Source organism: Schistocerca americana, chromosome X, assembly GCF_021461395.2.
Source record: "Schistocerca americana isolate TAMUIC-IGC-003095 chromosome X, iqSchAmer2.1, whole genome shotgun sequence".
NCBI lineage: Eukaryota > Metazoa > Arthropoda > Insecta > Orthoptera > Acrididae > Schistocerca > Schistocerca americana.
The window spans coordinates 70,557,319-70,583,368 of record NC_060130.1 but is presented as its reverse complement, the minus strand read 5'-3'; positions in this window follow the sequence as shown (position 1 = coordinate 70,583,368).

Below are 26,050 nucleotides of genomic sequence, written 5' to 3'. Positions count from 1 at the left end.
TTGTGCCTTTTGAATTTGATTCCGATGCAATTTCTGTGTTTTTTTCTTCAATAAGAAGTTCCAAGGTATACAGTAAACCTGAAGTGAAGCATCGGAACCGAAAACTGGACTCACAGGAGAGGTTCGAATCATAGAAAGTTAGAGTGTCAGTCCTCTTGTACTTAAGTCGGCATTGTGCCTTTTGAATTTAATTCCGATGCAATTCCTGTATTTCATCGTCAATAACAAGTTCCAAGGTATGCAGAAAACCTGAAGTGAAGCATTGGAATCTAAGACTGGACTCACAGGAGAGGTTCGAATCATAGAAAGTTAGAGTGTCAGTCCTCTTGTACTTAAGTCGGCATTGTGCCTTTTGAATTTAATTCCGATGCAATTTCTGTGTTTCATCGTCAATAAGAAGTTCCAAGTTATACAATGAACTTGAAGTGAAGCATCGGAATCTAAAACTGGACTCACAGGAGAGGTTCAAATCATAGAAAGTTAGAGTGTCAGTCCTCTTGTACATAAGTCGGCATTGTGCATTTTGAATTTAATTTCGATGCAATTTCTGTGGTCCATCGTCAATAAGAAGTTCTAAGGTATACAGTAAACCTGAAGTGAAGCATCGGAATCTAAAACTGGACTCACAGGAGAGGTTCAAATCATAGAATGTTAGAGTGTCAGTCCTCTTGTACTTAAGTCGGCATTGTGCCTTTTGTATTAAATTCGGATGCAATTTCTGTCTTTCATCGTCAATAAGGAGGTCCAAGGGATTCAGTAAACCTGAAGTGAAGCATCGGAATCTAATACTGGATTCACAGGAGAGGTTCAAATCATAGAAAGTTAGAGTGGTAGTCCTCTTGTACTTAAATCGGAATTGTGCTTTTTGAATTTAATTCCGATGCAATTTCTCTGTTTCAGCGTCAATAAGAAGTTCCAAGGTTTACAGTAAACCTGAAGTGAAGAATCGGAATCTAAAACTGGACTCACAGGGGACGTTCAAATCATAGAAAATTAGAGTGTCAGTCCTCATGTACTTAAGTCGGCATTGTGCCTTTTGTGTTAAATTCGGATGCAATATCTGTGTTTCATCGTCAATAAGAAGGTCCAAGGGATACAGTAAACCTGAAGTGAAGCATCGGAATCTAAAACTGGACTCACAGGAGAGGTTCAAATCATAGAAAGTTCGAGTGTCACTCCTCTTGTACTTAAGTCGGCATTGTGCCTTTTGAATTTAATTCCGATGCAATTTCTGTGTTTCATCGTCAATAAGAAGTTCCAAGGTATACAGTAAACCTGAAGTGAAGCATCGGAATCTAAAACTGGACTCACAGGAGAGGTTCAATCATAGAAGGTTAGAGTGTCAGTCCTCTTGTACATAAGTCGGCATTGTGCCTTTTGAATTTAATTTCGATGCAATTTCTGTGTTCCATCGTCAACAACAAGTTCTAAGGTATACAGTAAACCTGAAGTGAAGCATCGGAATCTAAAACTGGACTCACAGGAGAGGTTCAAATCATAGAATGTTAGAGTGTTAGTCCTTTTGTACTTAAGTCGTTATTGTAACTTTTGTGTTAAATTCGGATGCAATTTCTGTGTTACATCTTCAATAAAAAAGTCCAAGGGATACAGTAAACCTGAAGTGAAGCATCGGAATCTGAAACTGGACTCACAGGAGCGGTCCTAATCATGGAAAGTTAGAGTGTCAGTCCTCTTGTTCTTAAATATGCATTGTGCCATTTGAATTTGACTCCGATGCAATTTCTGTGTTTCATCGTCAATAAGAAGGTCAAAGGGATACGGTAAAATTGAAGTGAAGCATCGGAATCTAAAACTGGACTCACAGGAGAGGATCAAATAATAGAAAGTTAGAGTGTCAGTCCTCTTGTACTTAAGTCGGAATTGTGCGTTTCGATTTTAATTCCGATGCAATTTCTGTGTTTCAACGTCAATGAGAAGTTCCAAGGTATACAGTAAACCTGAAGTGAAGCATCGGAATCTAAAACTGGACTGACAGGAGAGGTTCAAATCATAGAAAGTTAGAGTGTCAGTCCTCTTGTACTTAAGTCGGCATTGTGCCTTTTGTATTAAATTCGGATGCAATTTCTGTGTTTCAACCTCAATAAGTAGGTCCAAGGGATACAGTAAACCTGAAGTGAAGCATCGGAATCTAAAACTGCACTCACAGGAGAGGTTCAAATCATAGAAAGTTAGAGCGTCAGTTATCTTGTACTTCAGTCGGCATTGTGCCTTTTGAATTTAACTCCGTTGCACTTTCTGTGTTTCATCGTCAATAAGAAGTTCCAAGGTATACAGTAAACCTGACGTGAAGAATCGGAATCTAAAACTGGACTCACAGGAGAGGTTCAAATCATAGAAAGTTAGAGTGTCAGTCCTCTTGTACTTAAGTCGGCATTGTGACTTTTGTATCAAATTGGGATGCAATTTCTGTGTTTCTTCGTCAATAAGAAGGTCCAAGGGATACAGTAAAGCTGAAGTGAAGCATCGGAATCTGAAACTGGACTCGCAGGAGTGATTCAAAACATAGAAAGTTAGAGTGTCAGTCTTCTTGTTCTTAAATATGCATTGTGCCTTTTGAATTTGACTCCGATGCAATTTCTGTGTTTCATCGTCAATAAGAAGGTCAAAGGGATACAGTAAAATTGAAGTGAAGCATCGTAATCTAAAACTGGACTCACAGGAGAGGTTCAAATAATAGAAAATTAGAGTGTCAGTCCTCTTGTACTTATGTCGGAATTGTGCCTTTTGAATTTAATTCCGATGCAATTTCTGTGTTTCATCGTCAATGGGAAGTTCCAAGGTATACAGTAAACCTGAAGTGAAGCATCGGAATCTAAAACTGGACCCACAGGAGAGGTTCAAATCATAGAAAGTTAGAGTGTCAGTCGTCTTGTACTTAAGTCGGCATTGTGCCTTTTGTATTAAATTCGGATGCAATTTCTGTGTTTCAACCTCAATAAGAAGGTCCAAGGGATACAGTAAACCTGAAGTGAAGCATTGGAATCTAAAACTGGACTCACAGGAGAGGTTCAAACCGTAGAAAGTTAGAGTGTCGGTCCTCTTGTACTTAAGTCGGCATTGTGCTTTTTGAATTTAATTCCGATGCAATTTTTCTGTTTCATCGTCAATAAGAAGTTTCAAGGTATACAGTAAACCTGACGTGAAGCATCGGAATCTAAAACTGGACTCACAGGAGAGGTTCCAATCATAGAAAGTTAGAGTGTCAGTCCTCTTGTACTTAAGTCGGCATTGTGCCTTTTGTAGTAAATTCGGATGCAATTTCTGTGCTTCATCGTCAATAAGAAGGTCCAAGGGTTACAGTAAAGCTGAAGTGAAGCATCGGAATCTAAAACTGGACTCACAGGAGAGTTTCAAATCATAGAAAGTTAGAGTCTCAGTCTTCTTGTACTTAAGACGTCATTGTGTCTTTTGAATTTGATTCCGATGCAATATCTGTGTTTTTTTCGTCAATAAGAAGTTCCAAGGTATACAGTAAACCTGAAGTGAAGCATCGGAACCGAAAACTGGACTCACAGGAGAGGTTCGAATCATAGAAAGTTAGAGTGTCAGTCCTCTTGTACTTAAGTCGGCATTGTGCCTTTTGAATTTATTTCCGATGCAATTCCTGTATTTCATCGTCAATAACAAGTTCCAAGGTATACAGTAAACCAGAAGTGAAGCATCGGAATCTAAAACTGGACTCACAGGAGAGGTTTAAATCGTAGAAATTTAGAGTGTCAGTCCTCTTGTACTTAAGTCGGCATTGTTCTTTTGTATTAAATTCGGATGCAATTTCTGTGTTTCATCGTCAATAAGAAGGTACAAGGGATACAGTAATCCTGAAGTGAAGCATCGGAATCTAAAACTGGACATACAGGAGAGGTCCACATCATAGAAAGTTAGAGTGTCAGTCCTCTTGTCCTCAAGTCGGCATTGTGCCTTTGAATTTAATCGGATGCAATTTCTGTGTTTCATCGTCAATAAGACGTTCCAAGGTATACAGTAAACCTGAAGTGAAGCATCGGAATCTAAAACTGGACTCACAGGAGAGGTTCAAATCATAGAAAGTTAGAGTGTCAGTCCTCTTGTACTTAAGTCGGCATTGTGCCTTTTGAATTTAATTCCGATGCAATTTCTGTGTTTCATCGTCAATAAGAATTTCCAAGGTAAACAGTGAACCTGAAGTGAAGCATCGGAATCTAAAACTGGACTCACAGGAGAGGTTCAAATCATAGATACTTAGAGTGTCAGTCCTCTTGTACATAAGTCGGCATTGTGCCTTTTGAATTTAATTTCGATGCAATTTCTGTGGTCCATCGTCAATAAGAAGTTCTAAGGTATACAGTAAACCTGAAGTGAAGCATCGGAATCTAAAACTGGACTCACAGGAGAGGTTCAAATCATAGAATGTTAGAGTGTCAGTCCTCTTGTACTTAAGTCGGCATTGTGCCTTTTGTATTAAATTGGGGTGCAATTTCTGTCTTTCATCGTCAATAAGGAGGTCCAAGGGATTCAGCAAACCTGAAGTGAAGCATCGGAATCTAAAACTGGACTCACAGGACAGGTTCAAATCATAGAAAGTTAGAGTGGCAGTCCTCTTGTACTTAAATATGCATTGTGCCTTTTGAATTTGACTCCGATGCAATTTCTGTGTTTCATCGTCAATAAGAAGGTCAAAGGGATACAGTAAAATTGAAGTGAGGCATCGGAATCTAAGACTGGACTCACAGGAGAGGATCAAATAATAGAAAGTTAGAGTGTCAGTCCTCTTGTACTTAAGTCGGAAATGTGCCTTTCGAATTTAATTCCGATGCAGTGTCTGTGTTTCATCGTCAATGAGAAGTTCCAAGGTATACAGTAAACCTGACGTGAAGAATCGGAATCTAAAACTGGACGCACAGGAGAGGTTCAAATCATAGAAAGTTTGAGTGTCAGTCCTCTTGTACTTAAGTCGGCATTGTGACTTTTGTATCAAATTCGGATGCAATTTCTGTGTTTCTTCGTCAATAAGAAGGTCCAAGGGATACAGTAAACCTGAAGTGAAGCATCGGAATCTAAAACTGAACTCACAGGAGAGGTTCAAATCATAGAAAGTTAGAGCGTCAGTCCTCTTGTACTTAAGTCGGCATTGTGCCTTTTGAATTTAACTCCGTTGCAATTTCTGTGGTTCATCGTCAATAAGAAGTTCCAAGGTATACAGTAAACCTGACGTGAAGAATCGGAATCTAAAACTGGACGCACAGGAGAGGTTCAAATCATAGAAAGTTTGAGTGTCAGTCCTCTTGTACTTAAGTCGGCATTGTGAATTTTGTATCAAATTCGGATGCCATTTCTGTGTTTCTTCGTCAATAAGAAGGTCCAAGGGATACAGTAAAGCTGAAGTGAAGCATCGGAATCTAAAACTGGACTCACAGGAGTGATTCAAAACATAGAAAGTTAGAGTGTCAGTCTTCTTGTTCTTAAATATGCATTGTGCCTTTTGAATTTGACTCCGATGCAATTTCTGTGTTTCATCGTCAATAAGAAGGTCAAAGGGATACAGTAAAATTGAAGTGAAGCATCGGAATCTAAAACTGGACTCACAGGAGAGGTTCAACTAATAGAAAGTTAGAGTGTCAGTCCTCTTGTACTTATGTCGGAATTGTGCCTTTTGAATTTAATTCCGATGCAATTTCTGTGTTTCATCGTCAATGGGAAGTTCCGAGGTATACAGTAAACCTGAAGTGAAGCATCGGAATCTAAAACTGGACTCACAGGAGAGGATAAAATCATAGAAAGTTAGAGTGTCAGTCCTCTTGTACTTAAGTCAGCATTGTGCCTTTTGTATTAAATTCGGATGCAATTTCTGTGTTTCAACCTCAATAAGAAGGTCCAAGGGATACAGTAAACCTGAAGTGTAGCATCGGAATCTAAAACTGGACTCACAGGAGAGGTTCAAATTGTAGAAAGTTAGAGTGTCGGTCCTCTTGTACATAATTCGGCATTGTGCTTTTTGAATTTAATTCCGATGCAATTTTTCTGTTTCATCGTCAATAAGAAGTTTCAAGGTATACAGTAAACCTTACGTGAAGCATCGGAATCTAAAACTGGACTCACAGGAGAGGTTCCAATCATAGAAAGTTAGAGTGTCAGTCCTCTTGTACTTAAGTCGGCATTGTGCCTTTTGTAGTAAATTCGGATGCTATTTCTGTGCTTCATCGTCAATAAGAAGGTCCAAGGGTTACAGGAAAGCTGAAGTGAAGCATCGGAATCTAAAACTGGACTCACAGGAGAGTTTCAAATCATAGAAAGTTAGAGTCTCAGTCTTCTTGTACTTAAGACGTCATTGTGCCTTTTGAATTTGATTCCGATGCAATTTCTGTGTTTTTTTCTTCAATAAGAAGTTCCAAGGTATACAGTAAACCTGAAGTGAAGCATCGGAACCGAAAAGTGGACTCACAGGAGAGGTTCGAATCATAGAAAGTTAGAGTGTCAGTCCTCTTGTACTTAAGTCGGCATTGTGCCTTTTGAATTTAATTCCGATGCAATTCCTGTATTTCATCGTCAATAACAAGTTCCAAGGTATGCAGAAAACCTGAAGTGAAGCATTGGAATCTAAGACTGGACTCACAGGAGAGGTTCGAATCATAGAAAGTTAGAGTGTCAGTCCTCTTGTACTTAAGTCGGCATTGTGCCTTTTGAATTTAATTCCGATGCAATTTCTGTGTTTCATCGTCAATAAGAAGTTCCAAGTTATACAATGAACTTGAAGTGAAGCATCGGAATCTAAAACTGGACTCACAGGAGAGGTTCAAATCATAGCAAGTTAGAGTGTCAGTCCTCTTGTACATAAGTCGGCATTGTGCATTTTGAATTTAATTTCGATGCAATTTCTGTGGTCCATCGTCAATAAGAAGTTCTAAGGTATACAGTAAACCTGAAGTGAAGCATCGGAATCTAAAACTGGACTCACAGGAGAGGTTCCAATCATAGAATGTTAGAGTGTCAGTCCTCTTGTACTTAAGTCGGCATTGTGCCTTTTGTATTAAATTCGGATGCAATTTCTGTCTTTCATCGTCAATAAGGAGGTCCAAGGGATTCAGTAAACCTGAAGTGAAGCATCGGAATCTAATACTGGATTCACAGGAGAGGTTCAAATCATAGAAAGTTAGAGTGGTAGTCCTCTTGTACTTAAATCGGAATTGTGCTTTTTGAATTTAATTCCGATGCAATTTCTCTGTTTCAGCGTCAATAAGAAGTTCCAAGGTTTACAGTAAACCTGAAGTGAAGAATCGGAATCTAAAACTGGACTCACAGGGGACGTTCAAATCATAGAAAATTAGAGTGTCAGTCCTCATGTACTTAAGTCGCCATTGTGCCTTTTGTGTTAAATTCGGATGCAATATCTGTGTTTCATCGTCAATAAGAAGGTCCAAGGGATACAGTAAACCTGAAGTGAAGCATCGGAATCTAAAACTGGACTCACAGGAGAGGTTCAAATCATAGAAAGTTCGAGTGTCACTCCTCTTGTACTTAAGTCGGCATTGTGCCTTTTGAATTTAATTCCGATGCAATTTCTGTGTTTCATCGTCAATAAGAAGTTCCAAGGTATACAGTAAACCTGAAGTGAAGCATCGGAATCTAAAACTGGACTCACAGGAGAGGTTCAATCATAGAAGGTTAGAGTGTCAGTCCTCTTGTACATAAGTCGGCATTGTGCCTTTTGAATTTAATTTCGATGCAATTTCTGTGTTCCATCGTCAACAACAAGTTCTAAGGTATACAGTAAACCTGAAGTGAAGCATCGGAATCTAAAACTGGACTCACAGGAGAGGTTCAAATCATAGAATGTTAGAGTGTTAGTCCTTTTGTACTTAAGTCGTTATTGTAACTTTTGTGTTAAATTCGGATGCAATTTCTGTGTTACATCTTCAATAAAAAAGTCCAAGGGATACAGTAAACCTGAAGTGAAGCATCGGAATCTAAAACTGGACTCACAGGAGCGGTCCAAATCATGGAAAGTTAGAGTGTCAGTCCTCTTGTACTTAAGTCGGCATTGTGCCTTTTGAATTTAATTCCGATGCAATTTCTGTGTTTCACCGTCAATAAGAAGTTCCAAGGTATACAGTAAACCTGAAGTGAAGCATCGGAATCTAAGACTGGACTCACAGGACACGTTCAAATCATAGAAAGTTTGAGTGTCAGTCATCTTATACTTAAACGGCATTGTGCCTTTTGTGTTAAATTCGGATGCAATTTCTGTAATTCATCGCCAATAAGAAAGTCCAAGGGATACAGTAAATCAGAAATGAAGCTTAGGAATCTAAAACTGGACTCACAGGAGAGTTTCAAATCTTAGAAAGTTAGAGTGTCGGTCCTCTTGTACTTAAGCCTCCATTGTGCCTTCTGAATTTAATTCCGATGCAATTTCTGTGTTTCATCGTCAATAAGATGTTCCAAGGTATACAGTAATCCTGAAGTGAAGCATCGGAATCTAAAACTGGACTCACAAGACAGGTTCAAATCATTGAAAGTGTGAGTGCCAGTCCAATTGTACTTAAATCGGCATTGTGCCTTTCGTATTAAATTCGGATGCAATTTCTGTCTTTCATCGTCAATAAGAAGGTCCAAGGGATACAGTAAAGCTGAAGAGTAGCATCGGAATTTAAAACTGGACTCACAGGAGAGGTTCAAATCATATCAAGTTAAAGGGTCAGTCCTCTTGTACTTAAGACGGCATTGTGCCTTTTGAATTTAATTCCGATGCAATTTCTGTGTTTATCGTCAATAAGAAGTTCCAAGGTATACAGTAAACCAGAAGTGAAGCATCGGAATCTAAAACTGGAATCACAGGAGTGGTTCGAATCATAGAAAGTTGGAGTGTCAGTCCTCTTGTACTTAAGTCGGCATTGTGCCTTTTGTATTAAATTCGGATGCCATTTCTGTGTTTCGTCGTCAATAAGAAGGTCCAAGGGATACAGTAAACCTGAAGTGAAGTTCGGAATCTAAAACTGGACTCATAGGAGAGGTTCAAATCATAGAAAGTTAGAGTGTCAGTCCTCTTGCACTTAAGTCGGCATTGTGCATTTTGTATTAAATTCGGATGCAATTTCTATGTTTCATCGTTAATAAGAAGGTCCAAGGGATACAGTAAACCCGAAGAGAAGCATCACAATCTAAAACTGGACCCACAGGAGAGGTTCAAATCATAAAAAATTAGAGTGTCAGTCCTCTTGTACTTAAGTCGGCATTGTGCTTTTTGTATTAAATTCGGATGCAATTTCTGTGTTTCATCGTCTATAAGAGGGTCCAAGGGATACAGTAAACCTGAAGTGAAGCATCGGAATCTAAAACTGGACTCACAGGAGAGTTTCAAATCATAGAAAATTAGAGTGTCAGTCCTCTTGTACTTAAGTCGGCATTGTGCCTTTTGTATTAAATTCGGGTGCAATTTCTGTGTTTCATCGTCAATAAGAAGGTCCAAGGGATACAGTAAACCTGAAGTGTAGCATCGGAATTTAAAACTGGACTCACAGGAGAGGTTCAAATCATATAAAGTTAGAGTGTCAGTCTTCTTGTACTTAAGTCGGCATTGTGCCTTTTGAATTTAATTCCGTTGCTTTTTCTGTGTTGATCGTCAATACGAAGTTGCAAGGTATGCAGTAAACCTGAAGTGAAGCATCGGAATCTAAAACTGGACTCACAGGAGAGGGTCAAATCATAGAAAGTTAGAGTGTCAGTCCTCTTGTACTTATGTCGGCATTGTGCCTTTTGTATTAAATTCGGATACCATATCTGTGTTTCATCGTCAATAAGTAGGTCCAAGGGATACAGTAAACCTGAGGTGAGCCATCGGTATCTAAAACTGGACTCACAGGAGAGGTTCAAATCATAGAAAGTTAGAGTGGCAGTCCTCTTGTACTTAGGTCGGCATTGTGCCTTTGATATTAAATTCGGATGCAATTTCTGTGTTTCATCGTCAATAAGAAGGTTCAAGGGATACAGTAAACCAGAAGTGAAGCATCGGAATCTAAAACTGGACTCACAGGAGAGGTTCAAATCATAGAAAATTAGAGTGTCAATCCTCTTGTACTTAAGCCGGCATTGTGCCTTTTTTATTTAATTCCGATGCAATTTCTGTGTTTCATCCCAATAAGAAGTTCCAAGGTATACAGTAAACCGGAAGTGAAGCATAGGAAACTAAAACTGGACTCACAGGAGAGGTTCAAATCATAGAGAGTTACAATGTCAGTCCTCTTGTACTTAAGTCAGCATTGTGCCTTTTGTATTAAATTCGGGTGCAATTTCTGTGTTTCATCGTCAATAAGAAGTTCCAAGGGTTAAAGTAAACCTGAAGTGATGCATTGGAATCTAAAACTGGACTCACAGGAGAGGTTCATATCATTGAAAGTTAGATTGTCAGTCCTCATGTACATAAGTCGGCATTGTGCGTTTTGATTTTAATCCCGATGCAATTTCGGTGTTCCATCGTCAATAGGAAGTTCTAAGGTATACAGTAAACCTGAAGTGAAGCATTGGAATCTAAAACTGGACTCACAGGAGAGGTTCAAATCATTGAAAGTTAGAGTGTCAGTCCTCTTGCACTTAAGTCGGCATTGTGATATTTGGATTAAATTCGGATGCAATTTCTGTGTTTCTTCGTCAATAAAAGGGTCCTAGGGATACAGTAAACCTGAAGTGAAGCATCGGAGTCTAAAACTGGACTCACAGGAAAGTTTCAAATCATAGAAAGTAAGAGTGTCAGTCCTCTTGCACTAAAGTCGGCATTGTGCATTTTGAATTTAATGCCGATGCAATTTCTGTGTTTCATCGTCAATAAAAAGTTAAATGGTATACAGTAAACCTGAAGTGAAGCATCGGAATCGAAAACTGGACTCACAGGAGAGGTTCAAATCATAGAAAGTTAGTGTGTCAGTCCTCCTGTACTTAAGTCGGCATTGTGCCTTTTGAATTTAATTCCGATGCAATTTCTGTGTTTCATCGTCAATAAGAAGTTCCAAGGTATACAGTAAACCACAAGTGAAGCATCGGAATCTAAAACTGGACTCACAGGAGAGGTTCAAATCGCAGAAATTTAGAGTGTCAGTCCTCTTGTACTTAAGTCGGCATTGTTCTTTTGTTTTAAATTCGGATGCAATTTCTGTGTTTCATCGTCAATATGAAGGTACAGGGGTTACAGTAATCCTGAAGTGAAGCATCGGAATCTAAAACTGGACTCACAGGAGAGGTCCACATCATAGAAAGTTAGAGTGTCAGTCCTCTTGTCCTCAAGTCGGCATTGTGCCTTTGAATTTAATCTGATGCAATTTCTGTGTTTCATCGTCAATAAGACGTTCCAAGGTATACAGTAAACCTGAAGTGAAGCATCGGAATCTAAAACTGGACTCACAGGAGAGGTTCAAATCATAGAAAGTTAGAGTGTCAGTCCTCTTGTACTTAAGTCGGCATTGTGCCTTTTGAATTTAATTCCGATGCAATTTCTGTGTTTCATCGTCAATAAGAAGTTCCAAGGCAAACAGTGAACCTGAAGTGAAGCATCGGAATCTAAAACTGGACTCACAGGAGAGGTTCAAATCATAGATACTTAGAGTGTCAGTCCTCTTGTACATAAGTCGGCATTATGCCTTTTGAATTTAATTTCGATGCAATTTCTGTGGTCCATCGTCAATAAGAAGTTCTAAGGTATACAGTAAACCTGGAGTGAAGCATCGGAATCTAAAACTGGACTCACAGGAGAGGTTCAAATCATAGAATGTTAGAGTGTCAGTCCTCTTGTACTTAAGTCGGCATTGTGCCTTTTGTATTAAATTGGGGTGCAATTTCTGTCTTTCATCGTCAATAAGGAGGTCCAAGGGATTCAGCAAACCGGAAGTGAAGCATCGGAATCTAAAACTGGACTCGCAGGACAGGTTCAAATCATAGAAAGTTAGAGTGGCAGTCCTCTTGTACTTAAATATGCATTGTGCCTTTTGAATTTGACTCCGATGCAATTTCTGTGTTTCATCATCAATAAGAAGGTCAAAGGGATACAGTAAAATTGAAGTGACGCATCGGAATCTAAAACTGGACTCACAGGAGAGGATCAAATAATAGAAAGTTTAAAACTGGACTCACAGGAGAGGTTCAAATCATAGAATGTTAGAGTGTCAGTCCTCTTGTACTTAAGTCGGCATTGTGCCTTTTGTATTAAATTGGGGTGCAATTACTGTCTTTCATCGTCAATAAGGAGGTCCAAGGGATTCAGCAAACCTGAAGTGAAGCATCGGAATCTAAAACTGGACTCACAGGACAGGTTCAAATCATAGAAAGTTAGAGTGGCAGTCCTCTTGTACTTAAGTCGGAATTGTGCCTTTTGAATTTAACTCCGTTGCAATTTCTGTGTTTCATCGTCAATAAGCAGTTCCAAGGTATACAGTAAACCTGACGCGAAGAATCGGAATCTAAAACTGGACTCACAGGAGAGGTTCAAATCATAGAAAGTTAGAGTGTCAGTCCTCTTGTACTTAAGTCGGCATTGTGACTTTTGTATCAAATTCGGATGCAATTTCTGTGTTTCTTCGTCAATAAGAAGGTCCAAGGGATACAGTAAAGCTGAAGTGAAGCATCGGAATCTAAAACTGGACTCACAGGAGTGATTTAAAACATAGAAAGTTAGAGTGTCAGTCTTCTTGTTCTTAAATATGCATTGTGCCTTTTGAAATTGACTCCGATGCAATTTCTGTGTTTCATCGTCAATAAGAAGGTCAAAGGAATACAGTAAAATTATAGTGAAGCATCGGAATCTAAAACTGGACTCACAGGAGAGGTTCAAATAACAGAAAGTTAGAGTGTCAGTCCTCTTGTACTTATGTCGGAATTTTGCCTTTTGAATTTAATTCCGATGCAATTTCTGTGTTTCATCGTCAATGAGAAGTTCCAAGGTATACAGTAAACCTGAAGTGAAGCATCGGAATCTAAAACTGGACTCACAGGAGAGGTTCAAATCATAGAAAGTTAGAGTGTCAGTCGTCTTGTACTTAAGTCGGCATTGTGCCTTTTGTATTAAATTCGGATGCAATTTCTGTGTTTCAACCTCAATAAGAAGGTCCAAGGGATACAGTAAACCTGAAGTGAAGCATCGGAATCTAAAACTGGACTCACAGGAGAGGTTCAAATCGTAGAAAGTTAGAGTGTCGGTCCTCTTGTACTTAAGTCGGCATTGTGCTTTTTGAATTTAATTCCGATGCAATTTTTCTGTTTCATCGTCAATAAGAAGTTTCAAGGTATACAGTAAACCTGACGTGAAGCATCGGAATCTAAAACTGGTCTCACAGGAGAGGTTCCAATCATAGAAAGTTAGAGTGTCAGTCCTCTTGTACTTAAGTCGGCATTGTGCCCTTTGTAGTAAATTCGGATGCAATTTCTGTGCTTCATCGTCAATAAGAAGGGCCAAGGGTTACAGTAAAGCTGAAGTGAAGCATCGGAATCTAAAACTGGACTCACAGGAGAGGTTCAAATCATAGAAAGTTAGAGTCTCAGTCTTCTTGTACTTAAGACGTCATTGTGCCTTTTGAATTTGATTCCGATGCAATTTCTGTGTTTTTTTCGTCAATAAGAAGTTCCAAGGTGTACAGTAAACCTGAAGTGAAGCATCGGAACCGAAAACTGGACTCACAGGAGAGGTTCGAATCATAGAAAGTTAGAGTGTCAGTCCTCTTGTACTTAAGTCGGCATTGTGCCTTTTGAATTTAATTCCGATGCAATTCCTGTATTTCATCGTCAATAACAAGTTCCAAGGTATGCAGAAAACCTGAAGTGAAGCATCGGAATCTAAGACTGGACTCACAGGAGAGGTTCGAATCATAGAAAGTTAGAGTGTCAGTCCTCTTGTACATAAGTCGGCATTGTGCGTTTTGAATTTAATTCCGATGCAATTTCTGTGTTTCATCGTCAATAAGAAGTACCAAGTTATACAATGAACTTGAAGTGAAGCATCGGAATCTAAAACTGGACTCACAGGAGAGGTTCAAATCATAGAAAGTTAGAGTGTCAGTCCTCTTGTACATAAGTCGGCATTGTGCGTTTTGAATTTAATTTCGATGCAATTTCTGTGGTCCATCGTCAATAAGAAGTTCTAAGGTATACAGTAAACCTGAAGTGAAGCATCGGAATCTAAAACTGGACTCACAGGAGAGGTTCAAATCATAGAATGTTAGAGTGTCAGTCCTCTTGTACTTAAGTCGGCATTGTGCCTTTTGTATTAAATTCGGATGCAATTTCTGTCTTTCATCGTCAATGAGGAGGTCCAAGGGATTCAGTAAACCTGAAGTGAAGCATCGGAATCTAAAACTGGATTCACAGGAGAGGTTCAAATCATAGAAAGTTAGAGTGGCAGTCCTCTTGTACTTAAATCGGAATTGTGCCTTTTAAATTTAATTCCGATGCAATTTCTCTGTTTCAGCGTCAATAAGAAGTTCCAAGGTTTACAGTAAACCTGAAGTGAAGAATCGGAATCTAAAACTGGACTCACAGGAGACGTTCAAATCATAGAAAATTAGAGTGCCAGTCCTCATGTACTTAAGTCGGCATTGTGCCTTTTGTGTTAAATTCGGATGCAATATCTGTGTTTCATCGTCAATAAGAAGGTCCAAGGGATACAGTAAACCTGAAGTGTAGCATCGGAATCTAAAACTGGACTCACAGGAGAGGTTCAAATCATAGAAAGTTCGAGTGTCAGTCCTCTTGTACTTAAGTCGGCATTGTGCCTTTTGAATTTAATTCCGATGCAATTTCTGTGTTTCATCGTCAATAAGAAGTTCCAAGGTATACAGTAAACCTGAAGTGAAGCATCGGAATCTAAAACTGGACTCACAAGAGAGGTTCAATCATAGAAGGTTAGGGTGTCAGTCCTCTTGTACATAAGTCGGCATTGTGCCTTTTGAATTTAATTTCGATGCAATTTCTGTGTTCCATCGTCAACAACAAGTTCTAAGGTATACAGTAAACCTGAAGTGAAGCATCGGAATCTAAAACTGGACTCACAGGAGAGGTTCAAATCATAGAATGTTACAGTGTCAGTCCTCTTGTACTTAAGTCGGCATTGTGCTTTTTGTATTAAATTCGGATGCTATTTCTGTGTTTCATCGTCAATAAGAAGGTCCAAGGGATACAGTAAAGCTGAAGTGAAGCATCGGAATCTAAAACTGGACTCACAGGAGAGGTTCAAATAATAGAAAGTTAGAGTATCCGTCCTCTTGTACTTAAGTCGGAATTGTGCCTTTTGAATTTAATTCCGATGCAATTTCTGTGTTTCATCGTCGATAAGAAGAAACCAGATGGCAGTTATAAGAGTCGAGGGACATGAAAACGAAGCAGTGGTTGGGAAGGGAGTAAGACAGGGTTGTAGCCTGTCCCCGATGTTGTTCAATCTGTATATTGAGCAAGCAGTAAAGGAAACAAAAGAAAAATTCGGATTAGGTATTAAAATTCATGGAGAAGAAATAAAAACTTTGAGGTTCGCCGATGACATTGTAATTCTGTCAGAGACAGCAAAGGTCTTGGAAGAACCGTTGAATGGAATGGACAGTGTCTTGAAAGGAGGATATAAGATGAACATCAACAAAAGCAAGACAAGGATAATGGAATGTAGTCTAATTAAGTCGGGTGATGCTGAGGGAATTAGATTAGGAAATGAGGCACTTAAAGTTGTAAAGGAGTTTAGCTATTTGCGGAGCAAAATAACTGATGATGGTCGAAGTAGAGAGGATACAAAATGTAGGCTGGCAATGGCAAGGAAAGCGTTTCTGAAGAAGAGAAATTTGTTAACATCCAGTATTGATATAAGTGTCAGGAAGTCATTTCTGAAAGTATTCGTATGGAGTGTAGCCATGTATGGAAGTGAAACATGGACGACAAATAGTTTGGACAAGAAGAGAATAGAAGCTTTCGAAATGTGGTGCTACAGAAGAATGCTGAAGATTAGATGGGTAGATCACATAACTAATGAGGAAGTATTGAATAGGATTGGGGAGAGGAGAAGTTTGTGGCACAACTTGACCAGAAGAAGGGATCGGTTGGTAGGACATGTTCTGAGGCATCAAGGGATCACCAATTTAGTATTGGAGGGCAGCGTGGAGGGTAAAATCGTAGGGGGAGACCAAGAGATGAATACACAAAGCAGATTCAAAAGGATGTAGGTTGCAGTTGGTACTGGGAGATGAAAAAGCTTGCACAGGACAGAGTGGCATGGAGAGCTGCATCAAACCAGTCTCAGGACTGAAGACCACAACAACAACAACAAGAAGTTCCAAGGAATACAGTAAACCTGAAGTGAAGCATCGGAATCTAAAACTGGACTCACAGGAGAGGTTCAAATCATAGAAAGTTAGAGTGTCAATCCTCTTGTACTTAAGTCGGCATTGTGCCTTTTGTATTAAATTCGGATGCAATTTCTGTGTTTCATCGTCAATAAAAAGGTCCAAGGGATGCAGTAAACCTGAAGTGAAGCATCGGAATCTAAAACTGGAACTGGACTCACAGGAGAGGTTCAAATCATAGAAAGTTAGAGTGCCAGTCCTCTTGTACTTAAGTCGGCATTGTGCCTTTTGTAGTAAATTCGGATGCAATTTCTGTGTGTCAACGTCAATAAGAAGGTCCAAGGGATACAGTAAAGCTGAAGTGAAGCATCGGAATCTAAAACTGGACTCACAGGAGAGTTTCAAATCATAGAAAGTTAGAGTGTCAGTCTTCTTGTACTTAAGTCGGCATTGTGCCTTTTGAATTTGATTCCGATGCAATTTCTGTGTTTCATCGTCAATAAGAAGTTCCAAGTTATACAGGGAACGTGAAGTGAAGCATCGGAATCTAAAACTGGACTCACAGGAGAGGTTCAAATCATAGAAAGTTAGAATGTCAGTCCTCTTGTACACAAGTCGGCATTGTGCCTTTTGAATTTAATTTCGATGCAATTTCTGTGGTCCATCGTCAACAACAAGTTCTAAGGTATACAGTAAACCTGAAGTGAAGCATCGGAATCTAAAACTCGACTCACAGGAGAGGTTCAAATCATAGAAAGTTAGAGTGGCAGTCCTCTTGTACTTAAATCGGAATTGTGCCTTTTGAATTTAATTCCGATGAAATTTCTGTGTTTCATCGTCAACAAGATGTTCCAAGGTATACAGTAAACCTGAAGTGAAGAATCGGAATCTAAAACTGAACTCACACGAGACGTTCAAATCATAGAAAGTTAGAGTGTCAGTCCTCATGTACTTAAGTCGGCATTGTGCCTTTTGTATTAAATTCGGATGCAATTTCTGTGTTTCATCGTCAATAAGAAGGTCCAAGTGATACAGTACAGCTGAAGTGAAGCATCAGAATCTAAAACTGGACTCACAGGAGAGATTCAAATCATAGAAAGTTAGAGTGTCAGTCTTCTTGTACTTAAGTCGGCATTGTGCCATTTGAATTTGATTCCGATGCAATTTCTGTGTTTCATCGTCAATAAGAAGATCCAAGGTATACAGTAAACCTGAAGTGAAGCATCGGAATCTAAAACTGGACTCACAGGAGAGGTTCAAATCATAGAAAAGTAGAGTGTCAGTCCTCTTGTACTCAAGTCGGCATTGTGCCCTTTGTATTAAATTCGGATGCAATTTCTGTGTTTATTCGTCAATAAGAAGGTCCAAGAGATACAGTAAACCTGAAGTGAAGCATCGGAATCCAAAACTGGACTCACAGGAGAGGTTCAAATCATAGAAAGTTAGAGTGTCAGTCCTCTTGTACTTAAGTCGGCATTGTGCCTTTTGAATTTAATTCCGATGCAATTTCTGTGTTTCATCGTCAATAAGAATTTCCAAGTTATACAGTGAACCTGAAGTGAAGCATCGGAATCTAAAACTGGACTCACAGGAGAGGTTCAAATCATAGAAAGTTAGAGTGTCAGTCCTCTTGTACACAAGTCGGCATTGTGCCTTTTGAATTTAATTTCGATGCAATTTCTGTGGTCCATCGTCAATAACAAGTTCTAAGGTATACAGTAAACCTGAAGTGAAGCATCGGAATCTAAAACTGGACTCACAGGAGAGTTTCAAATCATAGAATATTAGAGTGTCAGTCCTCTTGTACTTAAGTCGGATGCAATTTCTGTCTTTCATCGTCAATAAGGAGGTCCAAGGGATTCAGTAAACCTGAAGTGAAGCATCGGAATCTAAAACTGGACTCACAGGAGAGGTTCAAATCATAGAAAGTTAGAGTAGCAGTCCTCTTGTACTTAAATCGGAATTGTGCCTTTTGAATTTAATTCCGATGAAATTTCTGTGTTTCATCGTCAATAAGAGGTTCCAAGGTATACAGTAAACCTGAAGTGAAGCATCTTAATCTAAAACTGGACTTACAGGAGAGGATCAAATCATAGAAAGTTAGAGTGTCAGTCCTCTTGTACTTAAGCCGGCATTGTGCCTTTTGTATTAAATTCGGATGCAATTTCTGTGTTTCATCGTCAAGAAGAAGGTCCAAGGGATACAGTAAACCTGAAGTAAAGCATCGGATTCTAAAACTGGACTCACAGGAGAGGTTCAATCATAGAGAGTTAGAGTGTCAGTCTTATTGTACTTATGTCGGCATTGTGCCTTTTGAATTTGATTCCGATGCAATTTCTGTGTTTCATCGTCAATAAGAAATTCCACGGTATACAGTAAACCTGACGTGGAGCATCGGAAACGGTAACTGGACTCACAGGAGAGGTTCAAATCATAGAAAGTTAGAGTGTCAGTCCTCTTGTACTTAAGTCGGCATTGTGCCTTTTGAATTTAATTCCGCTGCAATTCCTATGTTTCATCGTCAATAAGAAGTTCCAAGGTATACTGTAAACCTGAAGTGAAGCATCGGAATCTAAAACTGGACTCACAGGAGAGGTTCAAATCATAGAAAGTTAGAGTGTCAATCCTCTTGTACTTAAGTCGGCATTGTGCCTTTTGTATTAAATTCGGATGCAATTTCTGTGTTTCATCGTCAATAAGAAGGTCCAAGGGATCCAGTAAACCTGAAGTGAAGCATCGGAATCTAAAACTGGAACTGGACTCACAGGAGAGGTTCAAATCATAGAAAGTTACAGTGTCAGTCCTCTTGTACTTAAGTCGGCATTGTGCCTTTTGAATTTAATTCCGATGCTATATCTCTGTTTCATCGTCAATAAGAAGTTTCAAGGTATACAGTAAACCTCACGTGAAGCATCGGAATCTAAAACTGTACTCACAGGAGTGGTTCAAATCATAGAAAGTTAGAGTGCCAGTCCTCTTGTACTTAAGTCGGCATTGTGCCTTTTGTAGTAAATTCGGCTGCAATTTCTGTGTGTCAACGTCAATAAGAAGGTCCAAGGGATACAGTAAAGCTGAAGTGAAGCATCGGAATCTAAAACTGGACTCACAGGAGAGTTTCAAATCATAGAAAGTTAGAGTGTCAGTTTTCTTGTACTTAAGTCGGCATTGTGCCTTTTGAATTTGATTCCGATGCAATTTCTGTGTTTCATCGTCAATAAGAAGTTCCAAGTTATACAGTGAACGTGAAGTGAAGCATCGGAATCTAAAACTGGACTCACAGGAGAGGTTCAAATCATAGAAAGTTAGAGTGTCAGTCCTCTTGTACACAAGTCGGCGTTGTGCCTTTTGAATTTAATTTCGATGCAAGTTCTGTGGTCCATCGTCAATAACAAGTTCTAAGGTATACAGTAAACCTGAAGTGAAGCATCGGAATCTAAAACTCGACTCACAGGAGAGGTTCAAGTCATAGAATGTTAGAGTGTCAGTCCTCTTGTACTTAAGTCGGATGCAATTTCTGTCTTTCATCGTCAATAAGGAGGTCCAAGGGATTCAGTAAACCTGAAGTGAAGCATCGGAATCTAAAACTGGACTCACAGGAGAGGTTCAAATCATAGAAAGTTAGAGTGGCAGTCCTCTTGTACTTAAATCGGAATTGTGCCTTTTGAATTTAATTCCGATGAAATTTCTGTGTTTCATCGTCAACAAGTTGTTCCAAGGTATACAGTAAACCTGAAGTGAAGAATCGGAATCTAAAACTGAACTCACACGAGACGTTCAAATCATAGAAAGTTAGAGTGTCAGTCCTCATGTACTTAAGTCGGCATTGTGCCTTTTGTATTAAATTCGGATGCAATTTCTGTGTTTCATCGTCAATAAGAAGGTCCAAGGGATACAGTACAGCTGAAGTGAAGCATCAGAATCTAAAACTGGACTCACAGGAGAGATTCAAATCATAGAAAGTTAGAGTGTCAGTCTTCTTGTACTTAAGTCGGCATTGTGCCATTTGAATTTGATTCCGATGCAATTTCTGTGTTTCATCGTCAATAAGAAGATCCAAGGTATACAGTAAACGTGAAGTGAAGCATCGGAATCTAAAACTGGACTCACAGGAGAGGTTCAAATCATAGAAAAGTAGAGTGTCAGTCCTCTTGTACTCAAGTCGGCATTGTGCCCTTTGTATTAAATTCGGATGCAATTTCTGTGTTTCATCGTCAATAAGAAGGTCCAAGGGATACAGTAAACCTGAAGTGAAGCATCGGAATCTAAAACTGGACTCACAGGAGAGGTTCAAATCATAGAAAGTTAGAGTGTCTGTCCTCTTGTACTTAAGTCGGCATTGTGCCTTTTGAATTTAATTCCGATGCAATTTCTGTGTTTCATCGTCAATAAGAAGTTCCAAGTTATACAGTGAACCTGAAGTGAAGCATCGGAATCTAAAACTGGACTCACAGGAGAGGTTCAAATCATAGAAAGTTAGAGTGTCAGTCCTCTTGTACACAAGTCGGCATTGTGCCTTTTGAATTTAATTTCGATGCAATTTCTGTGGTCCATCGTCAATAACAAGTTCTAAGGTATACAGTAAACCTGAAGTGAAGCATCGGAATCTAAAACTGGACTCACAGGAGAGGTTCAAATCATAGAATGTTAGAGTGTCAGTCCTCTTGTACTTAAGTCGGATGCAATTTCTGTCTTTCATCGTCAATAAGGAGGTCCAAGGGATTCAGTAAACCTGAAGTGAAGCATCGGAATCTAAAACTGGACTCACAGGAGAGGTTCAAATCATAGAAAGTTAGAGTAGCAGTCCTCTTGTTCTTAAATAGGAATTGTGCCTTTTGAATTTAATTCCGATGAAATTTCTGTGTTTCATCGTCAATAAGAAGTTCCAAAGTATACAGTAAACCTGAAGTGAAGAATCGGAATCTAAAACTGAACTCACACGAGACGTTCAAATCATAGAAAGTTAGAGTGTCAGTCCTCATGTACTTAAGTCGGCATTGTGCCTTTTGTATTAAATTCGGATGCAATTTCTGTGTTTCATCGTCAATAAGAAGGGCCAAGGGATACAGTAAACCTGAAGTGAAGCATCAGAATCTAAAACTGGGCTCACAGGAGAGATTCAAATCGTAGAAAGTTAGAGTGTCAGTCCTCTTGTACTTAAGTCGGCATTGTGCCTTTTGAATTTCATTCCGTTGCAATTTCTGTGTTTTTTAATCGTCAATAAGAAGTTCCAAGGTATACAGTAAACCTGAAGTGAAGCATCGGAATCTAAAACTGGACTCACAGGAGAGGTTCAAATCATGGAAAGTTAGAGTGTCAGTCCTCTTGTACTTAAGTCGGCATTGTGCCTTTTGTGGTAATTTCGGATGCAATTTCTGTGTATCTTCGTCAATAAGAAGGTCCAAGGGATACAGTAAAGCTGAGGTGAAGCATCGGAATCTAAAACTGGACTCACAGGAGAGATTCAAATCATAGAAAGTTAGAGTGTCAGTCTTCTTCTACTTAAGTCGGCATTGTGCCATTTGAATTTGATTCCGATGCAATTTCTGTGTTTCATCGTCAATAAGATGTTCCAAGGAATAACAGTAAACCTGAAGTAAAGCATCGGAATCTAATACTGGACTCACAGGAGAGGTTCAAATCATAGAAAGTTAGAGTGTCAGTCCATTTGTACTTAAGTCGGCATTTTGCCTTTTGAATTTAATTCCGATGCAATTTCTGTGTTTCATCGTCAATAAGAGGTTCCAAGGTATACAGTAAACCTGAAGTGAAGCATCTTAATCTAAAACTGGACTTACAGGAGAGGATCAAATCATAGAAAGTTAGAGTGTCAGTCCTCTTGTACTTAAGCCGGCATTGTGACTTTTGTATTAAATTCGGATGCAATTTCTGTGTTTCATCGTCAAGAAGAAAGTCCAAGGGATACAGTAAACCTGAAGTAAAGCATCGGATTCTAAAACTGGACTCACAGGAGAGGTTCAATCATAGAGAGTTAGAGTGTCAGTCTTCTTGTACTTAAGTCGGCATTGTGCCTTTTGAATTTGATTCCGATGCAATTTCTGTGTTTCATCGTCAATAAGAAATTCCAAGGTATACAGTAAACCTGAAGTGAAGCATCAGAAACTAAAACTGGACTCACAGGAGAGGTTCAAATCATAGAAAGTTAGAGTGTCAGTCCTCTTGTACTTAAGTCGTCATTGTGCCTTTTGAATTTAATTCCGATGCAATTACTGTGTTACATCGTCAATAAGAAGTTCCAAGGTATAGAGTGAACCTGAAGTGAGCGTCGGAATCTAAAACTGGACTCACAGGAGAGGTTCAAATCATAGAAAGTTAGAGTGTCAGTCCTCTTGAACATGAGTCGGCATTGCGCCTTTTGAACTTAATTTCGATGCATATTCTGCGTTCCATCGTCAATAAGAAGTTCTAAGGTATACAGTAACCTGAAGTGAAGCATCGGAATCTAAAACTGGACTCACAGGAGAGGTTCATATCATAGAATGTTAGAGTGTTAGTCCTCTTGTACTTAAGTCGGCATTGTGCCTTTTGTATTAAATTCGGATGCAATTTCTGTGTTTCATCGTTAATAAGAAGGTCCAAGGGATACAGTAAACCTGAAGTGAAGCATCGGAATCTAAAACTGGACTCACAATAGAGGTTCAAATCATAGAAAGTTAGAGTGTCAGTCCTCTTGTACTTAAGTCGGAATTTTGCCTTTTGAATTCAATTCCGATGCAATTTCTGTGTTTCATCGTCAATAAGAAGTTCCAAGGTATACAGTAAACCTGCAGTCAAGCAACGGAATCCAAAACTGAACTCACAGGAGAGGTTCAAATCATAGAAAGTTAGAGTGTCACTCCTGTTGTACTTAAGTCGGCATTGTGCTTTTGAATTTAATTCCGATGCAATTTCTGTGTTTCTTCCACAATAACAAGTTCCAAGGTATAGAGTGAACCTGAAGTGAGCATCGGAATCAAAAACTGGACTCACAGGGGAGGTTCAAATCACAGAAACTTGAAGTGACAATCCTCCTGTACTTAAGTCGGCATTGTGCCTTTTGAATTTAATTCCGATGCAATTCCTGTGTTTCATCGTCAATAAGAAGTTCCAAGGTATACAGTAAACCTGAAGTGAAGCATCGGAATATAAAATTGGACTCACAAGTGAAGTTCAAATCATAGAAAGTTAGAGTGTCTGGCCTCTTGTGCTTAAGTCGGCATTGTGCCTTTTGTATTAAATTCGGAAGCAATTTCTGTGTTTCATCGTCAATAAGAAGGTCCAAGGGATACAGTAAACCTGAAGTGAAGCATCAGAATCTACAACAGGACTCACAGCAGAAGTTCAAATCATAGAAAGTTAGAGTGTCAGTCCTCTTGTACATAAGTCGGCATTGTGCCTTTTGAATTTAATTTCGATGCAATTTCTGTGTTCCATCGTCAATAAGAATTTCTAAGGTATCCAGTAAACCTGAAGTGAAGCATCGGAATCAAAAACTTGACTTACAGGAGATGTTCAAGTAAAGGAAAGTTAGAGTGTCAGTCCTCTTGTACTTAAGTCGGCATTGTTCCTTTTGAATTTAATTCCGCTGCAAATTCTGTGTTTCATCGTCAATAAGAGGTTCCAAGGTATACAGTAAACCTGAAGTGAAGCATCGGAATCTAAAACTTGACTCACAGGAGCGGTTCAAATCATAGAAAGTTAGTGTGTCAGTCCTCTTGTTCTTAATTAGGCATTGTGCCTTTTGAATTTAATTCCGATGCAATTTCTGTGTTTCATCGTGAATAAGAAGTTCCAAGGTATACAGTGAACCCGAAGTGAAGCATCGGAATCTAAAACAGGCCTCACAGGAGAGGTTCAAATCATAGAAAGTTAGAGTGTCAGTCCTCTTGTACATAAGTCGGCATTGTGCCTTTTGAATTAAATTCGGATGCAATTTCTGTCTTTCATCGTCAATATGAAGGTCCAAGGCATACAGTAAACCTGAAGTAAAGCATCGGAATCTAAAACTGGACTCACAGGAGAGGTTCAAATCATAGAAAGTTAGAGTGTCAGTTCTCTTTTACTTAAGTCGAAATTGTGCCTTTTGAGTTTAATTCCGATGCAATTTCTGTGTTTCATCATCAATAAGAAGTTCCAAGGCATACAGTAATCCTGAAGTGAAGCATCGGAATCCAAAACTGGACTCACTGGAGAGGTTCAAATCATAGAAAGTTAGAGTGTCAGTCCTCTTGTACTTAAGTCGGCATTGTGCCTTTTGTATTAAATTCGGATGCAATTTCTGTGTTTAACGTCAATAAGAAGGTCCAAGGGATACAGTAAACCTGAAGTGAAGCATCGGAATCTAAAACTTGATTCACAGGAGAGGTTCAAATCATAGAGAGTTAGAGTGTCAGTCCTCTTGTATTTAAGTCGGCATTGTGCCATTTGAATCTAATTCCGATGCCATTTCTGTGTATTTTAATCGTCAATATGAAGTTCCAAGGTATACAGTAGACCCGAAGTGAAGCATCGGAATCTAAAACTGGACTCACAGGGGAGGTTCAAATCATAGAAAGTTAGAGTGTCAGTCCTCTTGTACTTAAGTCGGCATTGTGCCTTTTGTAGCAAATTCGGATGCAATTTCTGTGTTTCATCGTCAATAAGAAGATCCAAGGGATACAGTAAAGCTGAAGTGAAGCATCGGAATCTAAAACTGGGCTCACAGGAGAGTTTCAAATCATAGAAAGTTAGAGTGTCAGTCTTCTTGTACTTAAGTCGGCATTGTGCCTTATGAACTTGATTCCGATGCAATTTCTGTGTTTCATCGTCAATAAGAAGTTCCAAGGTATACAGTAAACCTGAAGTGAAGCATCGGAATCTAAAACTGGACTCACAGGAGAGGTTCAAATCATAGAAAGTTAGTGTGTCAGTCCTCTTGTACTTAAGTCGGCATTGTGCCTTTTGAATTTAATTCCGATGCAATTTCTGTGTTTCATCGTCAATAAGAAGTTCCAAGGAATAACAGTAAACCTGCAGTAAAGCATCGGAATCTAATACTGGACTTACAGGAGAGGTTCAAATCATAGAAAGTTAGAGTGTCAGTCCATTTGTACTTAAGTCGGCATTGTGCCTTTTGTATTAAATTCGGATGCAATTTCTGTGTTTCATCGTCAATAAGCAGTTACAAGGTATACAGTGAACCTAAAGTGAAACATCGGAATCTAAAACTGGACTCACAGGAGAGGTTCAAATCATAGAAATTTAAAGTGTCAGTCCTCTTTTACATAAGTCGGTATTGTGCTTTTTGATTTTAATTTCGATGCAATCTCTGTGTTCCATCGCCAATAAGATGTTCTAAGGTATACAGTAAACCTTAAGTGAAGCATCGGAATCTAAAGCTGGACCCACAGGAGAGGTTCAAATCATAGAATGTTAGAGTGTCAGTCCTCTTGTACTTAAGTCGGCATTGTGCCTTTTGTATTAAATTCGGATGCAATTTCAGTGTTTCATCGTCAATAAGCAGTTCCAAGGTATACAGTGAACCTGAAGTGAAGCATCGGAATCTAAAACTGGACTTACAGGAGAGGTTTAAATCTTAGAAATTTAGAGTGTCAGACTTCTTGTACATAAGTCGGCATTGTGCCTTTTGAATTTAATTCCGATGCAATTTCTGTGTTTCATCGTCAATAAGAAGTTCCAAGGTATACAGTGAACCTAAAGTGAAACATCGGAATCTAAAACTGGACTCACAGGAGAGGTTCAAATCATAGAAATTTAAA